General features: G+C 43.7%; 1 protein-coding gene across 4 annotated transcripts in view; it reads left to right on the top strand.

Annotated features, from left to right (window-relative positions):
* The first annotated feature begins 5655 nt into the window (after positions 1-5655).
* Positions 5656-8457, top strand: part of ACSL3 (acyl-CoA synthetase long chain family member 3) — a 73381-nt gene continuing 70579 nt past the window's right edge. Inside the window, exon 1 of one of the 4 annotated variants that reach the window (XM_054982468.1) lies at positions 5656-5713. The gene's annotated coding sequence lies outside the window, so the exon portion shown is untranslated. Of the gene's footprint in view, positions 5714-5790; positions 5923-6032; positions 6070-8457 lie in introns of those variants that run through there. The other 3 variants (XM_054982467.1, XM_054982466.1, XM_054982469.1) reach the window with 3 other exon arrangements.

The raw sequence follows: 8457 nt of genomic DNA, 5'->3' as shown, positions 1-8457 counted from the left end.
AGGAAGAGGACCAGTAAAACAAAGCACAATATGGTGCAGAATCTGCAAAACTATAAGACACCGGATAACCCAACAATAGAAACAACTATGAAATATCACATTGTATGTAAATTTGCCTAATATAATAATAGCCCCCCCAACAACGATAAGATTATATAATACAATGAAAATATTGTCCCTGCAGCAGCGTTCTGTCCTGCCCAGAAAAGCCCGATCTCAGATCTTGGAAGCTAAGCAGGATTGGCTGAGTAATTGAATGCGAAGCCTCCAAGGAAGACCAGAAGCATGCGATGGCAAAACACCTCTGTTAGTCTTTTGCTTTGAAAACCCCAGCAGAGGGTCACCACAAGTCAGCTATGACTTGACAGCACTTTAGATCCCCGCATCAGCATTCTTTCTTAAATGTGGACTGCACCAGCTATGCCCAGACTACAATACATTTACCATGCAAACTAATCCATTCAGGTTGATTCTTGGTGCTGTGTGGTTCAAAGGGATCAAATTCAGCATCTGAGCATCCTGAAAAACCTATCCAAACATTCAAGAGGAAAAAGAGCACTTATTTATTTCTTTACAGGGTCTACACATAGGGTTGGGTCCTGCAACTTTTTTCTGCTAAGAGAGGAATCTTGCTCTGGAGCAGGGATCGGCAAGCTTTTCTAAAACCATGTCAAAATTCAGGGGGAAAGATCAACAAAGTGCCAGTATAACAGATCCTATTTGAATTCTGATAGTGTTACGTGGAAAGAAGAATCAGCATGTACCAGTATAGCAAGCCAGTATAGTGTAGCAGTCAGAGTCTTGGACTAGGATGTGGGAGGTCCTGGTTTGAATCTCCACTCTGCCATGGAAACATGCTGGGTGACCTTGGGTCAATCACACTCTCTCTGTCTAACCTACCTCACAGGGTTGTTGTGAGGATAACATGGAGGAAAGGTCAATGATGTAAACCACTTTGACTCCCCAGTGGTGAGCTATTAGTGAAGCATATATATCTTATTTAAAAATATTTAAGACTCTGATCCTATGTAAATATCTCTGCACCCACATGCACCTTGCCCATAGCTAGCAGTGTCCTACTCCTTCCCTTTTTTGCAACATGTTTACTTCTGAAAACTGTGACCTACCAATTCCAAAATTTCCAAAGGCAATTCACAGTGAAATGCTAAGAATGTTTTCTTAGGAGTAAACCCCCACTGAATAGACCTGAGTGGAATTTTGAATATACCTGCTTAGAATGGCACTGTAGGCACCTTGGTCTATATATTCTTCATCCTCAAATTCCTATTGCTGCTGCCTATTCCTACCTCAGCTTGGTCAGGTGATGGTCAGAGAAATCTTCTCCAGTCACTTCAGGATTTGCTCCCTGTCATTAAAACTAACAAAACAGTGCCATGCAAATAAACCATTGACAAAAGGGCAATGTTGATTAATAGGAATCTCAAGCTCAGAATGGCCTGACAAGGGTTACTTGACCTATTGACTTTACCCTGTCTGCTCATTTTAATACTGTCTGTTGACTTTACCCTGTCTGCTGATCTTTCCCCTATATATTACACATTAACAACCCTTTTGACCGGCTTTCCCTCTGCAATACTTGCCTTTTCCTCTCCTCTTTCCCAATCTGGAGAAAAGGTTGCATCTAAAGAGACAAATTAACTATGGTCCTGCCTGGAGGAAGGAAAAAAGAAAGCTGTTCAACTTTGGCAGGGGTCCCCTTTATAAAGGGTTTGGGGGGGGGAGCTGTCACATTCCTACCTGAGGGTCAGGCCACAGTATTATTCTTCAGGAACACCTTTATCTCTAACTATTGATGTTAGGATGGAGTAACTATTGTTAGCAACAATATAATGGACCTCTGTATACCAGACCTATGCAGGTGAAAGGGCAAATCCCTTTACTCCCTCCCACAAAGAAATTTTTGACCTGTATCAATATCAGGCATTAGGCAGCCAAAAAAGTAACGAAAATCATTTTTCAACTGCTGTTTTTTGCAATATATGAAGGCAGTATTTTTTTTCATTTTTGAACATTTATTCATAGCATAGATTTGAGTCCTCAGGAATACATATATAAATTTATTTAATTATTATTCATAATAAATGGTCTGCTGTTTTGACACTAAGCTTAAGCTAGCTACTCTAGACAGAAGATCCTCTAGCGATGTGTCTTTGAATGAACTGTACAGGCTACCATGAGGCCTCGTTTCTCTCAGCCTAAATCTTATAAGAAACAACCAGAGTAAGAAACTAGTGGAGACTCCGTGTCCTTGAAATCTTAATGAATCTTGTGTTCCCTAGTTCCATTAAATATGTAACTGTTTAGCTACAGTCCACAAATTTCTGCTATAGTTTCCAAAAGTCTCATAAAGGTCTGTGGAAGTTCTTCACTGCTGCTCCTGCTTCTCCAAAACAGTTTGCAACTCAGTCATAACCCACTCTCACAACTATGACTTAATATGTATTGACAGAAACCAAAGGTGGAAATGTCCAATGGTCCCAACTAGGCCTATCTGTTCCTGTGTCTAGGCTTGCTAGTTCTGTCTTAGGAAATTCCTGATTTGGGGGAACTGATTGAGGAAGGTAGAGTTTAAGGATGAGAGGAAGCTCAGTGGAGATGTGATGCCATATGGTCTGCCCTATAAAACTGCCATTATCTTCAGGTAACTGATCTCTGTAGTCTGGAAAGCAATTTCAATTTGGGGACCGTTTTTGGCTTCATGCTATGGAGAGCTACTGAGAGTCAGTGTAGACAATGCTGAGCTAGAGGAACAAATTGTCTATCTCTGTGTAATGCAGCTTCATATGTTCATAGTAGTATATAGGTTGTAACCTCAATATTGTGAAGAGCAGAAATATATAATATCAGACAGGCCATTATTAAGAAATTAGTTCATAAAACACAGTGCTAAAATATACAATTCTTTGGTCCCAAATGCCTTAAGGATCTTCTGTCACTTTTCTGAAAAACTTGAGGAAGACCTGTCCAGGCATCTGTGAAGACCTTCTAAGGACCTTTCGGTGTTGCATCTTTGCCAGTTTCATAAGACCTTCTCCCCCAACAGCTTTACCCATGCACAGAAATTGAGCATATTTACAATAAGGGTATGTGATGCAATAAAAGCATTAAGATCTTGTGCTAGCACACATACTTACTTCAGTGTATAATAGGCATAGAATGAAAGGGAGGCAAGGCTCAGAAGAGTGAAGGACTGAAAATGGACAGGTGCTTATCCTTATGCATCCATGCATATGGGCTTGGAAAGGATGCAGCCCAGTTGGGCTTCCAGGTCATAGAGTCATAGAATCAAAGAGTTGGAAGGGGCCTTACAGAACATCTAGTCCAATCCCCAGCTCAGTGCAGGAACAGCCTAAAGTATCCCGGTGAAGTATTCATCCAACTGCTCCATAAAGACTGCCAAGGAGGGGGAACCCACCACATTCCTAGGCAGCCAATTCCACTGCTTGATTACTCTTAACATGAAGTTTTTCCTAATGTCAAGCCAGTACCTTTCTTCTTGGAATTTATACACATTGTTTTGAGTCCTATCCTCTGTTGTCAACAGAAACAGCCTCCTTTCCTCTTCTAAGTGACAACCTTTTAAGTACTTAAAGAGAGCAATCTTGTCTCCCCTCAAACTCTTCTCTGAACATTCTCAGGTCCCTCAAGCTTTCCTCGTAGGGCTTGGTCTCCAGGCCCCTGATCATCTTGGTTGATCTCCTCTGCACCTGTTCCAATTTGCCCACATCATTTTTGAAGTGAGACCTCCAGAACTGCACACTATACTCCAGGTGGGGCCCGACCAACATGGTATATAGTGGGACAATGACATCCTGTGATTTGAATGTTATGCCTTTGTTGATACACCCCAATATTGTTTGCCTTTTTTTGCTGCTGCATCACACTGACTCATTTAGCTCCCCATCCACCTGTATCCCTAGATCTTGTTCACATACAGTGCTATCCAAAAGTGTATCCCTCATCCAGTATGCAAGTGTATATACATGCATATTTAAGGATGTTCTCCAGCCATTCACCTGCTTGTTGCAAGATTACTGTTGCAGCAAATGATCGCCTTATGGAGTTGCTCTAGGTGGTGGAGCAGTGAGTCTACATTCATATTCAGAGACTGCCGCTTCCGGTATTGCTTATTTACGGATCTAACACTAAGCAGAAAGGGTAGAAAAGTATTTGCAAAGGAGAATGTGGCATAGCCCATGGGTATTTGCACAGCATTCAATAAAAGACTGGAACAATGAGACTGATGTTAACGCTCCTCATCTGCTAAGAGAATCTAGCAGAGTACTGTGAGGTTCAATTACTATGTATTCTCGAAGGCTTTCACGGCCGGAGAACGATGGTTGTTGTGGGTTTTCCGGGCTGTATTGCCGTGGTCTTGGCATTGTAGTTCCTGACGTTTCGCCAGCAGCTGTGGTTGGCATCTTCAGAGGTGTAGCACCAAAAGACAGAGATCTCTCAGTGACACAGAGATCTCTGTCTTTTGGTGCTACACCTCTGAAGATGCCAGCCACAGCTGCTGGCGAAACGTCAGGAACTACAATGCCAAGACCACGGCAATACAGCCCGGAAAACCCACAACAACCATACTATGTATTCATTTAGAGTATTTTATGTCCACAAGTTACACTGGATCAGAACACTTGCTGCGCAAGTTATAAAGCCTGCCTTTATGGAATCCATGCATCTATTGAACAAAGCAAATCCCATTGAAGCAATGGGAAAGCATTCCACGTTAAACATAGTTGGGCTCCTTGTTTGTTGATGTTAGCCACTAGTTCCGTTTTAAAGCAGTGGACTTTACAAATGCATAATGCGTTTAGGAACATGTTTTGTCCACATAATCCTAAAGAGTTATGCGTCCATGGGTTTGTAATGGTGTAACTGTTTAGGATAGTTTTAGGTAGCTGTGTTGGCCTACAGTCGAAGAGCAAGGTCCAGGTCCGACAGCACTTTAAAGATCAACTAGATTTCCAAGGTATGAGCTTTTGAGAGTCAAAGCTCCCTTAGTAAATTGCTCTTCCTACTGCAGCATTAATGATAATTCTAAATGATAAAGAGGAGCATGGGAGAGGGAAGGAGATTCCCTCCCGTCGGTGAAAATCCAGTCTTCTAAATGGACAAAACCACCACCGTCTGGTTGCCTACGCTCCATTCAAGGTTTCTCAGCACCACGCAGATGGGTTTGAATAGCAATTGGGGATTACGTTATTATGTAATAAATAATAACCCGGTTAGATCGCGGAGTTAAAAGGAAGGCGGCGGTCTAGCAACCTGCTATATTGATTTGCATGTTAAGTAACACAGCCGTTTAATGCACTTTCAAATTACTAAGCAGCGTAACCGTGCGTGGATCAGGCAGGATAAGGACGGTGCTTGGTTTATTTAAGCGCCGCCAAGAGCTTCTATGCGCGAGTGCATGACTCTTGCACCCCATTCCCACCCACCCGCTCGCGCACCCGGCCCTCGTCCGCAAACGGCCTCCTTCTCCCCAGCCCCTACCGCAGGCGCCCGTGACCCCGGGCGGCGCCTGACCGATAGTAACCCCTCCACCGCTCGCGCTCGCGCCGCCGCAGCCGTTGAGAACGTAGCAGGGCCAGCCCCTCGCGCGCCACTCGGCGCGGGCCAATGAGGAAGCGGCTCTCGGGCAGACGGCAGGAGGATGCTGGGCCGCCGAAGGAGCGGCGATTGCGAGGTGCGCCAGTGGGAGGGGAAGGGAAGGGCCGGGGGGGAGGACGAGGGCCCAGCCATTGGCTCCGAGGCACCGGCCCACCCGACGGGGGCTGCGCTTCGCAGGCCAAGGGCTCGCTCGGCACGCGCGCCGGCTCTGCAGACCTCTGGCCGCGGCGGTGAGTGGGGCAGAGGCAGCCGAGCAGGGCGGAGGGAGAAGCCCGCCGGCTGAGGGTGAGGGGCTCGTCCGGAATTGAGGCGGGGGACGGGAGAGGGAGGGCGGCGACCTGCTTTGGGCAGGCTGAAGAGAGCTGTGGTGTCGAGGCGGCACGGTTTTGTTCCGGGGTGATTAATCCTGAATAAGCTTTCTTCGAAGGACACGTAGGCAATTTCACTTTTCTTGCGTGCGCGGATTCCCCCTCGATGTTGAATGCTGTATGGCGCGTCTGCTGGCTTGTGCTGGACAGAGGGTCGCCCTTTTAGGTGTGCCCCGTGGCACAGTTCTAAACAGAGCTGCCCCCTCTGAGTCTGTCTAAGTTGGTGGGTTCACAAGGCTGTAACGCAGTTTAGGATTGCACCGCCACTAACTCGGGATAAACAGGCAAGCGTAAACCCGCACCCAGTTCCCTCTTGATGACCTTTCAAGCTCTTGTCGTTGTGGTCCCAGGGAGGTAAAGGGGTGGGGATCCCCCATCTGCCCACTTGCTCTGTTTGTGAAGATCTGCAACAGAACCAGGAGTGAAAGTGGCCCTGCGAACCTGTGATGCACTGACATGTGCACACACCCATACTGGTTCTGTGGTTACGTTCATTAACGTAAATTAGATTTGCGATTCCATATACAAAGTGGTAATGCTCTATTTGTATACATGAGATAGCATCAGCAGAAACGTTGGTTGAGAAAAGGAATTCTACTCAGCTCAGTATATGAGAAAGTGTTGAATATGAATGAAATGTATGCATCAAGTAAACATGATTTGAAGAAATACTTTCTCTCTGCCCCTAGACTCTCTCTTGAACCTTGTACAAAAGGGTGTCTAAAGTATGATAGCTCTATCCTTTTTCTCTATTTGAGTGAGTGCAATCTCACACAAACCATACTTAATCAGAAATATATGTTAGTCTATATACACTGATGATGCCCAAAAGCGCAGATAGGGTTTGGTAAACATACATGTTCTGTGGTGAGTGGGAAACTTGATGACTAGAGTTTACAGGCACTGGGTAGGTGTTATTGCTACAGGAAGCTTTGATACTCCAACACACTTTTGTAGCCAGAAGGTGGCAGGACAGGGAAGTTAGTGTAAATCAGTCTTCTTTGCTTGTGGAGGAATGACTGTGATCTGTGCTGTTTTAAGCAGAACTGAGACTCAACTCGTTGTTATTAGTTTGCTAATTCCAAACAAATAGTAACAATAACAAAACAGCAACAACAATTCCAAACGAAAGTGCTTTTGGCAACAAAACCCTATAGTGTTAATTTGGAAGATCACATTGTCTGTTGCCTGAATAAGTCAATGCTAGTGTTCCAGAAAATATGAGAGTGAGAAACATAAAATGGGTAGTAGACTGTAGGGTCACAGTTAATATAATTCTCATTGAATGATGTTTATTGAGTCTGTGTGGCCAAGTGCCAAACAGATGCCAAACTGAACCTGATGGATCTATAAGCAGTGTTTCTTCTGATATAATATTGGATAGTTTCCTCAGAGATGAAGTGACAGCTTTTTCATATTTTGATGGTTAGGCTGAAATCATACCAGGTTAATTAAATAGCAGCTTGGATTGTAGAACGCTGTCATACAATATTCCTTCAAAATTTAGCTGCAGTTTCTTGATGTGTGAGCTGCATCACTGGCCATATTCTGTATGTAGTATTTCTTTTTCAGGAAATAATTTGTTCATGTCGCTTAATGTGATGTGTTCTATTTGTACTTCTCATTCATGTGTGTATGAGGGATTAGTAACAATCTTGACAGGGATTTATAAATCATGAGAATTCAGAGCAAAGGCCAACAAAATCTATCACTTTTTTGGTGGTGGTGGGGAATACTCCACAATTTATTCCCCAAAGAAAATAAAGTGAGATTACTAGGACTGTCATGGGCATCAGTAAGCTATATAAAAAAGGAAAAATGCACTGTATATTTCATTAATAATTTCTGCTATTATTTAGAATTTTTGTGAAAGAAACTGGGAGCTCTAGTTAATGTTATCGCACACAACTATGCTAAAACTTACTTTTTCCAGGATGCTGGCCGGGGAGGGATCTAGAATGAAAATTGTATCAGTCCTCAACTTGTTATGTGCACACTAGAATTCCAGGATACAGCTCTGTGCACTTGGGCAATGGTCTTCGAGTACAATAGGTATACAACAAGTATTCCCTGATGTAGAAATAAATAAGATAGCCCTTATTTGTATAGAGTAGGCAGTGGAGCCCTATGTCTGGAGAAACACGTGTTCCAATTCTTTACGGCTATTGCCAAAAGAGGGAATAGTAATGTTATGTATTTTTTCCCTTCACTGGTTATCTGTGGAGCTATACGGTAGTAAATGGAATTATAGCTCTAACATCTGCAGACTTTTCCATTCTGTTCAGTGGAGGGATAGTTTCACCGACATAGTACTTGCCCCCTCTGTTTAACTCAATAGAGAATTGTACTGATTTTAAATATGGATTTTAGAAAACTATTGATGATTTTAATGTTTTCCTGTTGTTAGCCGCCCTGAGCCCATTCGTGGGGAGGGTGGAAATAAGATAGACAG

Source organism: Eublepharis macularius, chromosome 6, assembly GCF_028583425.1.
Source record: "Eublepharis macularius isolate TG4126 chromosome 6, MPM_Emac_v1.0, whole genome shotgun sequence".
NCBI classification, from domain to species: Eukaryota; Metazoa; Chordata; class Lepidosauria; order Squamata; family Eublepharidae; genus Eublepharis; species Eublepharis macularius.
This window is presented reverse-complemented; position numbering and strand designations above follow the sequence as displayed.